Source organism: Liolophura sinensis, chromosome 13, assembly GCF_032854445.1.
Source record: "Liolophura sinensis isolate JHLJ2023 chromosome 13, CUHK_Ljap_v2, whole genome shotgun sequence".
Taxonomy (NCBI): Eukaryota; Metazoa; Mollusca; class Polyplacophora; order Chitonida; family Chitonidae; genus Liolophura; species Liolophura sinensis.
In genome coordinates, this window is record NC_088307.1 from 6610393 (window position 1) to 6621544 (window position 11152).

An 11152-nucleotide genomic window follows, 5' to 3' on the forward strand; every position below is an offset into this window, starting at 1 on the left:
TTTTTTCGCTCATTCCTTTTCTATTAGCAGGCCTTAGGCTAGAAGGTTGTTTTTAATGTATACTACATACTCCAGCAAGGGGAGCTAGTTCAAATGGTAGAGCGCTCGCTTAGCATGCGAGATGTACCGGGATCGATGCCCCGGTTCTCCAAGTAGTACACTGTTTTTGATCGTGTTGCACACCATTTCAAGAAAGCCTACTCGTCCAAACCATTCACCAATTCTGATGTTTATAATGACTGAGAAGCCAGGTACATAAGTGTGCAGCACCACATCCTATTTTCCTTAACAGCCACAAGATTCGTCTTAGTCATATGGGGATACGTAGAAAATTCTTCATGGGTTGCTAGCTCACATGGCAGAGCGCTCGCTTTGCATGCGAGAGGTACCGGGATCGATGCCCACGTTCGCCAAGTAGTACATTGTTTTTGATCGTGTTGCACACCGTTTCAAGAAAGCCTACTCGTCCAAACCATTCACCAATTCTGATGTTTATAATGACTAAGAAGCCAGGTACATAAGTGTGCAGCACCACATCCTATTTTCCTTAACAGCCACAAGATTCGTCTTACTCATATGGGGATACGTGGAAAATTCTTCCTGGGGGGGCTAGCTCACATGGTAGAGCGCTCGCTTTGCATGCGAGAGGTACCGGGATCGATGCCCGGCTCTCCAAACAACACTTACTGCAATAAGCTCAAAGTTCTCCTTTGAATAGTAGTTTCAGCTTGTAGAAACATAAGCAAATTTATTTTGAAATTTCACCGGCCAATATATTTTCGCTGACACCTGTGTTTTCAGCAGGTCTTAGGCTAGATGTCATTCACTTGATAACGATGCTAGTATCTGCATCGAAACGTTGTGCTAAATAAACCAAGAAGTTGTACATCCATAAGAATGCCTTGTCCAGTGTAGATGTTGTTCTTAATACATACTACATCAACAAACAAGGGGAGCCACAAGGAGACACAAGGAGACAGGTAGTGATGAGGCTGCGAGTGACGTCCCCTTGGCCTTGCTTGGCATCCCTCCCAGCTGCCGGCATAGACAGGCCCAGATTTTCGTGCTCAACCTATGTCAAGATTTTTATGGCCTCTTTCTAACAGGCTGGGCCAGGCATGCACCAAAGCTTATTGGCCACGGAATGTTTGGGACGGAGCTACAGCGCTAAACTTTACCATTATCGCGTATTGGAAATAATGGGGATATGGGGCCATTTTGCTGAACAGCCACAAGTTTCGTCGTACTGATATGAAGAGATTTTAGAAGGTTCTCTTGGTGGTTTGGGGGAGGGGCGGGACGTCGTAGATTACATGGTAGAGCGTGCATTGCATGCAAGCGGTACCAGGATCCTTTTCTATTAGCAGGCCTTAACCTAGAAGGTTGTCCTTAATGTATACTACATACTCCAGCAAGTGGAGCTAGCTCAAATGGTAGAGCGCTCGCTTAGCATGCGAGAGGTACCAGGATCGATGCCCGGGTTTTCCAAGTAGTACACTGTTTCTTATCGTGTTGCACACCGATTGAAGAAAGCCTACTCGTCCAAACCATTCACCAGTTCTGATGTTTATGATAACTGAGAAGCCAGGTACATATGTGTGCAGCACCACATCCTATTTTCCTTAACAGCCACAAGATTCGTCTTAGTCATATGGGGATACGTGGAAAATTCTTCATGGGGGGCTAGCTCACATGGTAGAGCACCGGCCAATATATTTTCGCTGATACCTGTGTTTTCAGCTGGTCTTAGGTTAGATGTTGTTCTTAATACATACTACATCAACAAACAAGCGGAGCCACAAGGAGACACAAGGAGACAAGTAGTGATGAGGATGCGAGTGACGTCCCCTTGGCCTTGCTAGGCATCCCTCCCAGCTGACGGCATAGACAGGTCCAGATTTTTATGCTCAACCTATGTCAAGATTTTTATGGCCTCTTTCTAACAGGCTGGGCCAGGCATGCACCAAAGCTTATTGGCCACGGAATTTTTGGGACGGAGCTACAGCGCTAAACTTTAACATTGTCGCATATTAGAAATAATGGGGATATGGGGCCATTTTGCTGAACAGCCACAAGTTTCGTCGTACTGATATGAAGAGATTTTAAAAGGTTCTCATGATGGTTTGGGAGAGGGGGGGCGTCGTAGTTTACATGGTAGAGCGCGCTTTGCATGAAAGCGGTACCGGGACCACTTTTACATAGTAGTTTCAGGCTTGAGAAAACATAAGAGGGTTTTTTTTAGATTCGCACGCCAAGCAATATATATATATTTTGTCGCTCATTTCTTTTCTATTAGCAGGCCTTAGGCTAGAAGGTTGTCCTCAATGTATACTAAATACTCGAGCAAGGGGAGCTAGCTCAAATGGTAGAGCGCTCGCTTAGCATGCAAGAGGTACCGGGATCGATGCCCGGGTTCTCCAAGTAGTACACTGTTTCTGATCGTGTTGCACACCGTTTCAAGAAAGCTTACTCGTCCAAACCATTCACCAAATCTGATGTTTATGATGACTGAGAAGCCAGGTACATAGGTGTGCAGCACCACATCCTATTTTCCTTAACAGCCACAAGATTCGTCTTAGTCATATGGGGATACGTGGAACATTCTTCATGGGGGGCTAGCTTACATGGTAGAGCACTCGCTTTGCATGAGAGAGGCACCGGGATCGATGCCCGGGCATCGATGTTCTGATGTTTATGATGACTGAGAAGCCAGGTACATAGGTGTGCAGCACCACATCCTATTTTCCTTAACAGCCACAAGATTCGTCTTAGTCATATGGGGATACGTGGAAAATTCTTCATGGGGGGCTAGCTCAAATGGTAGAGCACCGGCCAATATATTTTCGCTGATACCTGTGTTTTCAGCAGGTCTTAGGCTAGATGTTGTTCTTAATACATACTACATCAACAAACAAGCGGAGCCACAAGGAGACACAAGAAGACAGGTAGTGATGAGGCTGCGAGTGACGTCCCCTTGGCCTTGCTAGACATCCCTCCCAGCTGCCGGCATAGACAGGTCCACATTTTGATGCTCAACCTATGTCAAGATTTTTATGGCCTCTTTCTAACAGGCTGGGCCAGGCATGCACCAAAGCTTATTGGGCACGAAATGTTTGGGACGGAGCTACAGCGCTAAACTTTAACATTGTCGCATATTGGAAATAATGGGGATATGGGGCCATTTTGCTGAACAGCCACAAGTTTCGTCGTACTGATATGAAGAGATTTTAAAACGTTCTCATGGTGGTTTGGGGGATGGGGGAGCGTCGTAGTTTACATGGTAGAGCGCGCTTTGCATGCAAGCCGTACCGGGATCGATGCGCGGCATTTCCAAACAACTTTGACAGCAATAAGCTCAAAGTTCACTTTTGGATAGTAGTTTCAGGCTTTAGAAAACATAAGAGGGTTTTATTTAGATTTGCACGCCAAGCCATATATATATATATTTTTTCGCTCATTCCTTTTCTATTAGCAGGCCTTAGGCTAGATATGTATTCCTTAATGTATACTACATACTCCAGCAAGGGGAGCTAGCTCAAATGGTAGAGCGCTCGCTTAGCATGCGAGAGGTACCGGGATCGATGCCCGGGTTCTCCAAGTAGTACACTGTTTTTGGTCGTGTTGCACACCGTTTCTAGAAAGCCTACTCGTCCAAACCATTCACCAATTCTGATGTTTATAATGACTGAGAAGCCAGGTACATAAGTGTGCAGCACCACATCCTATTTTCCTTAACAGCCACAAGATTCGTCTTAGTCATATGGGGATACGTGGAGAATTCTTTATGGGGGGCTAGCTCACATGGTAGAGCGCTCGCTTTGCATGCGAGAGGTACCGGGATCGATGCCCGGGCTCTCCAAACAGCATTTACTGCAATAAGCTCAAAGTTCTCTTTTGAATAGTAGTTTCAGCTTGTAGAAACATAAGCAAGTTTATTTTGAAATTTCACCGGCCAGTATAATTTTTGCTGATACCTGTGTTTTCAGCAGGAGTAGTATACACACTATAGGTTCTGGCACACCCTCCCCTGGGGTCCTCCCCTTGGCAAATAGAGACTCCCAACCTTTTCTCGTGTCGTAGTTAGACACATCGGTCTTTCTGTCTATCCCCTGCCGAAACACGTACCAGAACGACCAACCAGAACGACCAAACAGACATGGCGTCTAGTAATGTCATCTTCGACTGCGCTGAGCTGATCGCCACTTGCGAGGCCGCCAAGGCTTCCGGCAAGCCGTTTTTGACGGTCTTGTCGATTGAAACCTCCGCCCGCCCGGGCCATAACGGTACGAAGTACATGGGGCTCCACGCCACCACCCCTGGCAAGAAGGGGCGGCTGATGGTGCGAGTTTTCAAGGAGAAGCACGTCAGCCAAATCCCCCACCTCGACGACGTCGAAGTCTCCCGCATCAACGCGGAGCGCGGCGGCAAGTACGGGGGCGTGAAGAAGCGCGAACGCCACCCCACACTTAATGTGCAGCTATACAAGGTCCGCGTCGAGACAAACGACCAAGGCGGCTCTAAAGGAGCCCTGCCCGGCGGCGGCCAGAAGTCCGAGTACTTCCGCGTCTGCCAATTCGTCGATGAATTCTTCAACGCGACGATGAAGGAACGCCTAACCGACGGGACCATCGTCCTCAGGGATGCTCGCCGCAAGGACTACCCGCCCTGCGTGGTCGTCGTGTCCAACACCACGATCGTCCCGCTCTTCCAGGCCCACGTGTCGATGGAGACAAAGATGGATCCCGGTACTGAGCTGGCGAATCCGATCTGCCGCACGAACATGAAGTTCGACAAGGACACGGGCATGCCCAAGAAGGCAACATTCTACGACAACACGAAGGCTCATCGCGACGCCAAGACCGGCAAGCTCACCTATGAGCCTTTAACCTTTGACGGCCACCCGGTGACGGCGCACAACGTCCACCTAATCCGTCCCCACTCGATCTTCAGCGGCATCGTCAATATGAAAGCTGCTCCTCGAACATGGGTCTCTCCATCCCTTCAGAGATGGAAGTTGTGGTCGTGGAGCCGCCCGCCAGCCGCCGTATCACCAAGGGGGGTCTCTAGCGCAAAAAATCCGGAGTCCGCCGTTAGGGTGGTGATTAATTGGTAATAGGTGGAGCTATAAACCAGGCCTTTTGCTTTTTTGGACCATGGGTTCGAGCCCCACACTGGGCAGATTTTTTTTTACCCCCGGGGGCTCTCGAGACATAGCAGGGGGTTTGCTCGGGTTCCAAACAAGTTCCCCCTGGGCACCTCCCCAGAACATCATTCGGAAAGGGCGTTTTTCAGTTCTTGCCGGGCTAGTTTTCGGCTGCGATCTATAAGCCGTTTTTTCGTGCTTTCATCGATCTCTACGGCGTTGAATGCTTTACGAGATCTGGCGCGTATCTCCTGCTTCAGATCAGAGTAGTTCTTGAGCTCCTGAACGATTTGCTTGAACTGTACGTCTGAAATAACACCATCAGATAATGCCGTAGATACCTGCGCACGGATGCTAAGTTTGGCCTCGGCCAACAGCCGTATATCGTTATGTTTCTTCGCCTTTGTGTGAAGTCGGCGACATTTAAGACACCGCAAGCTAGGGCCGCAGCTTCCATGGCCAAGAGAGCAGGGGCTGCAATTATTGTTGTGAGTAGTCCCACGCCTGCAACCCCTAGTCCCAAACCGGCTGTGAGCATGGCTGAATCAATGGCCTCGGTGGCTAAGACACGGCGCCGGTACTTTTTGTACAAGGCCCGACGTAGATCTCGCTCAGATTCAAGCTGATTCTGTATTTCGCTGATATACTGCAGACGATGGGCGTGCACCACGCTCTCCGGCGGCGTGATCGGGGCCAAGGGGTCTTCATCCATGATCGTTGGGTACAGTCGTCCCATATTGTCCGTCCTACGAATCAATAACGTCGGTCAACTCTAAATTGTCCTCGTGATTACTAACACGAAGGCGGCGAAGTCTTATACCGGACTCTAAATAGATTTCATTGAGATTGAAAATGCCCCCCTGTGAAGACTCGTATATCCTCGAGAGAGCTCTGGATGACTGGGTTGCCCTTGGCCCGTAATTTGATCATAAGTCTGACCTCCTTTCCATCGTGCTTTGCAGGCCACTTTAGTTTCAACTCCGTAATTATGGAGGAACGGCGCCGAGAGGCCGTGCCAAGTATGATGTTAAAGATAAGTATAGATCCAGGGTTTATTCGTAGTGTGGCCTCACACTCGGTTTGCGCGTCAAGACGCACGGTCTACACCCGGCGGCGCAGTTAGTCTGAAGTAACCTCCTCCTCCTTCCAAAGCTACAAGACAGGCGCTGGTTGGTACGTACGACACGAAAGAGGTTCTGGAATTGAAAACTTTTTTCACATCGGCCCCGGTGGTCTGGACCAACATCGGGGTCACCTTCACATCTATCAACCAATCGGGGTCGCGAGCTCTGGTAAGAACAAAGCGGTCTTCAAAGCGAATTAATGAGAGTTTTAGTTCTTCATTCACCTCAGACGGCGACCTGCGCTCTTGCTCTGCAGTGGATGAGACATCTTCAAGGGAAGCAAACGTGGCAGGTTCTGCTTGCCCCCCCGTAATCTTTTTGCGGTTGTACTGGCCACTTTGAAACTGGAAGGCGTATATTTTACCTTCCTGACCTGGAAGTTCGAACTCCGACACATCTGCCAAGTCGCTTAAAGACAGGCACGCAGGCCTGGGACCGGCTGCGTCCACCATACTCATTGTATTTCTAGGGTAGCACTGAGGTACCCTACATTCATATACTTGCCGTCTTTATCTAAAAGCGCCACGGTCAAGTGCGTTATATAGTCGGCGCGCAAGGCTTTGTACTGGGGGTTGGGAAATGAAACCGTCTTCTGAGATGCTCAGGTCATCTAAATGCACAAAGACTTCTTTGTGTGGGACCAAGTTAGGTAGCTTATCAACTTCCGCAGTCCGGTCGCTGTGAGTTCAAGTCCAGCTCATGCTGGCGGCCGTACGTGAGAAGGTCTGGCAGCAACCTGCGGATGGTCGTGGGTTTCCCCCGGGCTCTGCCCGGTTTCCACCCACCATAATGCTGGCCGCCGTCGTATAAGTGAAATATTCTTGAGTACGGCGTAAAACACCAATCAAAAAAAAAAAAAAAAAAAAAAAAAAAAAAAAAAAAAACTTCCGCAGTCTCCCCCATGATCATAATCTCGTCGGAGAACCCTAAGATGGGGGGAAGCTCTTGGAGTAATATGTAGGCATTTTTAGGGAGGGTAAGGACTAGGTGGCCCGTAGTTTCATTCATTCCCAGAGAAACCCATGCGGGCGGAATATATCCTTGTCCAGCGTACAGACATTGTAGTACCCCGTCGGCACTCCAACACGTTTGCTATTAAGCAAGAAGCCCACTCCGGAGGGGATATTCACCCAGGCCGGGTAGAATGTTATCTCGCAAAGGCCGGTTTTAAGGCGGCCGTCGAGGTTGTTAAGGGCATGAGGCAGCGTGTGCTGTGCCCCATTTAGAATGTCAGTCAATGTGATGAACATCTTACGGAATAGCCACGATGAACAGTAAGGCTTACAGATTCAATAGAGAGGCTACTTACAAGGCCGGGGCATTTCATAGTATCCAAACCCACGCAGAGCAGCTCACGCGATTTGACATCTACATCGATGAAAAGAAGGCCTTTCTGGTCCAGTTCACAGATGTGTTGGTCAAGTACCGGCTGCCAAAGATAAGCAGCAATTACATTGTTAAGGCCTGGAACACCAATCCTATGCAATTCTGGCAGAACCAAGTGAACTTCGCGGTCTGGTGCGCAACCACGGGCTGTGGCGTATCTGCAAAAGACCATCTTCTCGCCCCCGACCAACGAATAAGGGCTCTGTACACGTTCCATGTTTATTACCAAGTTAGGCGGATCTTGGAAGAGATAAAGGCTCCCCTGCCGCAAGACAGAGCGTGGGCGACATTCGACAACCCCTACGACAAGGGGGCCTATGATAGGATTTATAGGGAGTTCCACGTAGATAGGCACACAGACTGGAGGCGCAGTGGGGTGAATCACGGCCTCGGAGTGGCATATTACCATGTCACGAGAACGGGCTACCGACCAATTGGCGATGGGACCTTCGATCCGAGTAGGATGTCGTTCTTTAGAAAGCCTACAGCGCTCCACGTCGACTACATCGAGCAGGACGCCGGGAGGCTTGGGCGTCGTTCATTGTCGACACATCCCAAGAATTCACGCTGCCGGGCGTAGAGCGCCTAAACGATTCCATCCGGACATACGTGTGGGCTATTTTAGGCGCCCAAGCGCAAACAAGGTCGCGTATTCTAGGCACGGGCACAGCCTTCGACGCGCAAAAACAGTTTGCCGCGAACGTTGAAGACGCTATTTCCTCTCCGATCAACCTTCCGTCTGCTATCAAACTCTACCAGGCCGTGCTACAGAATGCCGGGAGCGCTGTAGACTTTGTGTATGGCATAGGCCTATATATGGCCCCCAGCGACATGCTCCTGCAGATCGGCCATGTGGCGAACTACAACAACAAAATCGTCGTGGCCACAGAGGACCAGAAGCTAGGCGCCAATGAGGGTGTGGACGCTAAAGTGCCGCCCACTTTGCACAAGCGCGCACCTGACCACGGGATCGTAAAGCCACAAGAAAGCGTCCCATCTCCCACCGTGCGCGCTCAGCATGTTGCAGTTCGCCACATGGCCGATCTGCGCCGCAAAGCGGCTAAAGAACCCCTATTTCCAACCCAAAAGAATCACGATGCGGAGAAGATAGCTATCGTCGTCGCTGGGGTTGGTATCGGCTTACTGCTGTTGTGGACTATGCGTTAAATACTTACGAACAGCCACGAGCAATAAGCCACCTACTGCGACGACTAGAGCCCAGACATTATCGGCCAGCCACTCAGCCGTTTTCCCAAGAAGGTTCAGTAGCCAGGACACGATACTGCCAATAATACCCGGAATCGCAGCTGCAGCCTTTCCAGCCAGCTTGCCAAGGGCGCGCGCCAGGGACTGGACATGCTTTTTCACCCATTCTTTAAGACCACGCCCGTCGGATGGAGGAGGCGTTGGCTGGATGCCCCCGCTGGACCCGCCAGTCAGCGCCAACTTTACTGCTAACCCCAGTGTCGAGATCGCCATCCCAATTGCCGTGAGAATGGAGACCACGGTTATTCCCTGCTCCCGGAAGAGGGTGTGGACGCGCTCGGCCAGAGTGGTATCCTTGTGTAGGATGCGATCGATCGTCTGCTTGATGCGGCGTATTTGCGTGCGCAGGGCTTCGGCCGTTGAAAAGGCTGCTTCGAGCCGGGCTACACTCTCGTTCTCGAGATTCCTTATCCGGTCTGCGATCCGACGCCGGGAGAATTCATCAGGGGCCTCCTCCAACTTCTGTTTTTGTTTTGCGATGTCCTTATCGAGACTTGACAGCTTGGCGAGGTTATTCGCGTGTTCGCCTTCCGAGGTCTGCAGTGCCTTGTCAAGCCCCAGAAGTTCTTGCATGGGAAGAGGAGGGTCGTTTATCGTTTCAACAGCCCGCCCCACCTCACTATCCGGTAAGCTTGATTTGATTTATTCACCAGAAAGAAAGTAGAAAAGGAAGAACATCTCAATACATCTCTGTACCTAAACCTCTTGTATCCGCATGGTTATATATAAATATATATACACACACATACACACATACATATACATACACACCCGCAAACACACAGGCACACGCATATGTATGTACATGTACGTATATTCATACAAATACATCTTAAATATTATCGTAATGTGCACAGTATAAGTAGGCCTATATAATAATGGTTTTTCTTAATCAAGGTTAATACAAACAGGTATATACACACACACATAATTACATATGTACGGATACATCAGTTTGTCAACATAATACAACTTATAGCACTCTGGCGGGAGCAGAAACCCCAAAGGGCTTATTGTATCCCATACCATGTTTAAATTTAATTGACAAGAGATGCTAACTGGTTAATACTCATATGTTGGAATGAAGCACTTGCACATACGTACACGTGTACCTAATTATGCATACACATAGTAGTTACTACTGTAGCACCCACTCCTAAATGTAAGGATATACAGACAGTAAAGAGAATTTACATGCGTAAACATGTGTACAAATATGCACACGCACACATGTGCACTTATCTATTAATCTTCATATCAATCAAGGCGACAACAATATACTATCAAGAGAAAACGTTAAGCAAGCAACTACGTGTCGCAACTGAGTTAATTCAAAACGTATGTACAATTGTGGATGACTTGGTGTAGTAATGATTATAGCTATATGCTTCATCAGCTGTATATTTTTCTCAGGAGTAAAGTTTTCAAAGACGATTTAAATAATGATAAAGAGGTGATTTCTTTTAAATTGGAGGGCAGTTTATTCCATTCGATCGGTCCTTTTATTTTACAAGTGTGTAGGGATAGATTGCTTCTATGAAATGGTCGGTGTAAGTTAAAATATGATGTTCTAGTTGGATAGCAGTGAATATCAGACTGTTTTGTAAAGTAAGTACGGGTGTATAATGGAGTAATGCTAGGATTGTAGAAGTATTTGTGAACTAACTGGAGTGTCTGAAAGGTGTTAACCGCCGTAACAGGTAAGACATTATACTCAGTAAAAATAGGCGCGGTGTGTTCGTATTTATGAGAGGAGGTAATAATGCGTAATGCTCGTTTTTGAAGACGGATCAGGGGAAGAAGATGTGTTTCATAAGCATTTCCCCACACAGCATTGCAGTACGTAATATATGGGTTAATAAGTGCATAATACAGGATGAACAGAGTATTTTTCTTTAGGGCATATTTAATATGATTTATCACCCCTAAATTACGGGATATTTTTTGCAGATATTATTTATGTGGTTTGTCCACGTTAATCTTTCATTGAAAGTTATACCTAAGAAATTGAAGGTCTTGATTTTTTCGATATTTACGCCTGCTATAGCCAGGAAAGGAGTAGCATGATTATTTATTCTGCGATTGGGAGCGATGTACATAAATTTGGTTTTCTTAATATTAAGAGACAGTTTATTGCAACATAGCAAATCGTAAATTTTTTCAATTTCACGATTAAAAGTTTCCAGGAGGTGTGCTGGATCATCATTGCAAAGGACAGCACTAGTATCATCAG

At 48.0% G+C, this 11152-nt stretch overlaps 2 non-coding genes across 2 annotated transcripts; both read left to right on the forward strand.

The window, feature by feature from the left end:
- Positions 1-3524: 3524 nt before the first annotated feature.
- On the forward strand, positions 3525-3597 carry Trnaa-agc (transfer RNA alanine (anticodon AGC)). Its single transcript has one exon. It is a non-coding gene; the product is annotated as a tRNA-Ala (tRNA).
- A 189-nt stretch (positions 3598-3786) lies between these two features.
- Trnaa-ugc (transfer RNA alanine (anticodon UGC)) lies at positions 3787-3859 on the forward strand. The gene has a single exon. It is a non-coding gene; the product is annotated as a tRNA-Ala (tRNA).
- Positions 3860-11152: the final 7293 nt, after the last annotated feature.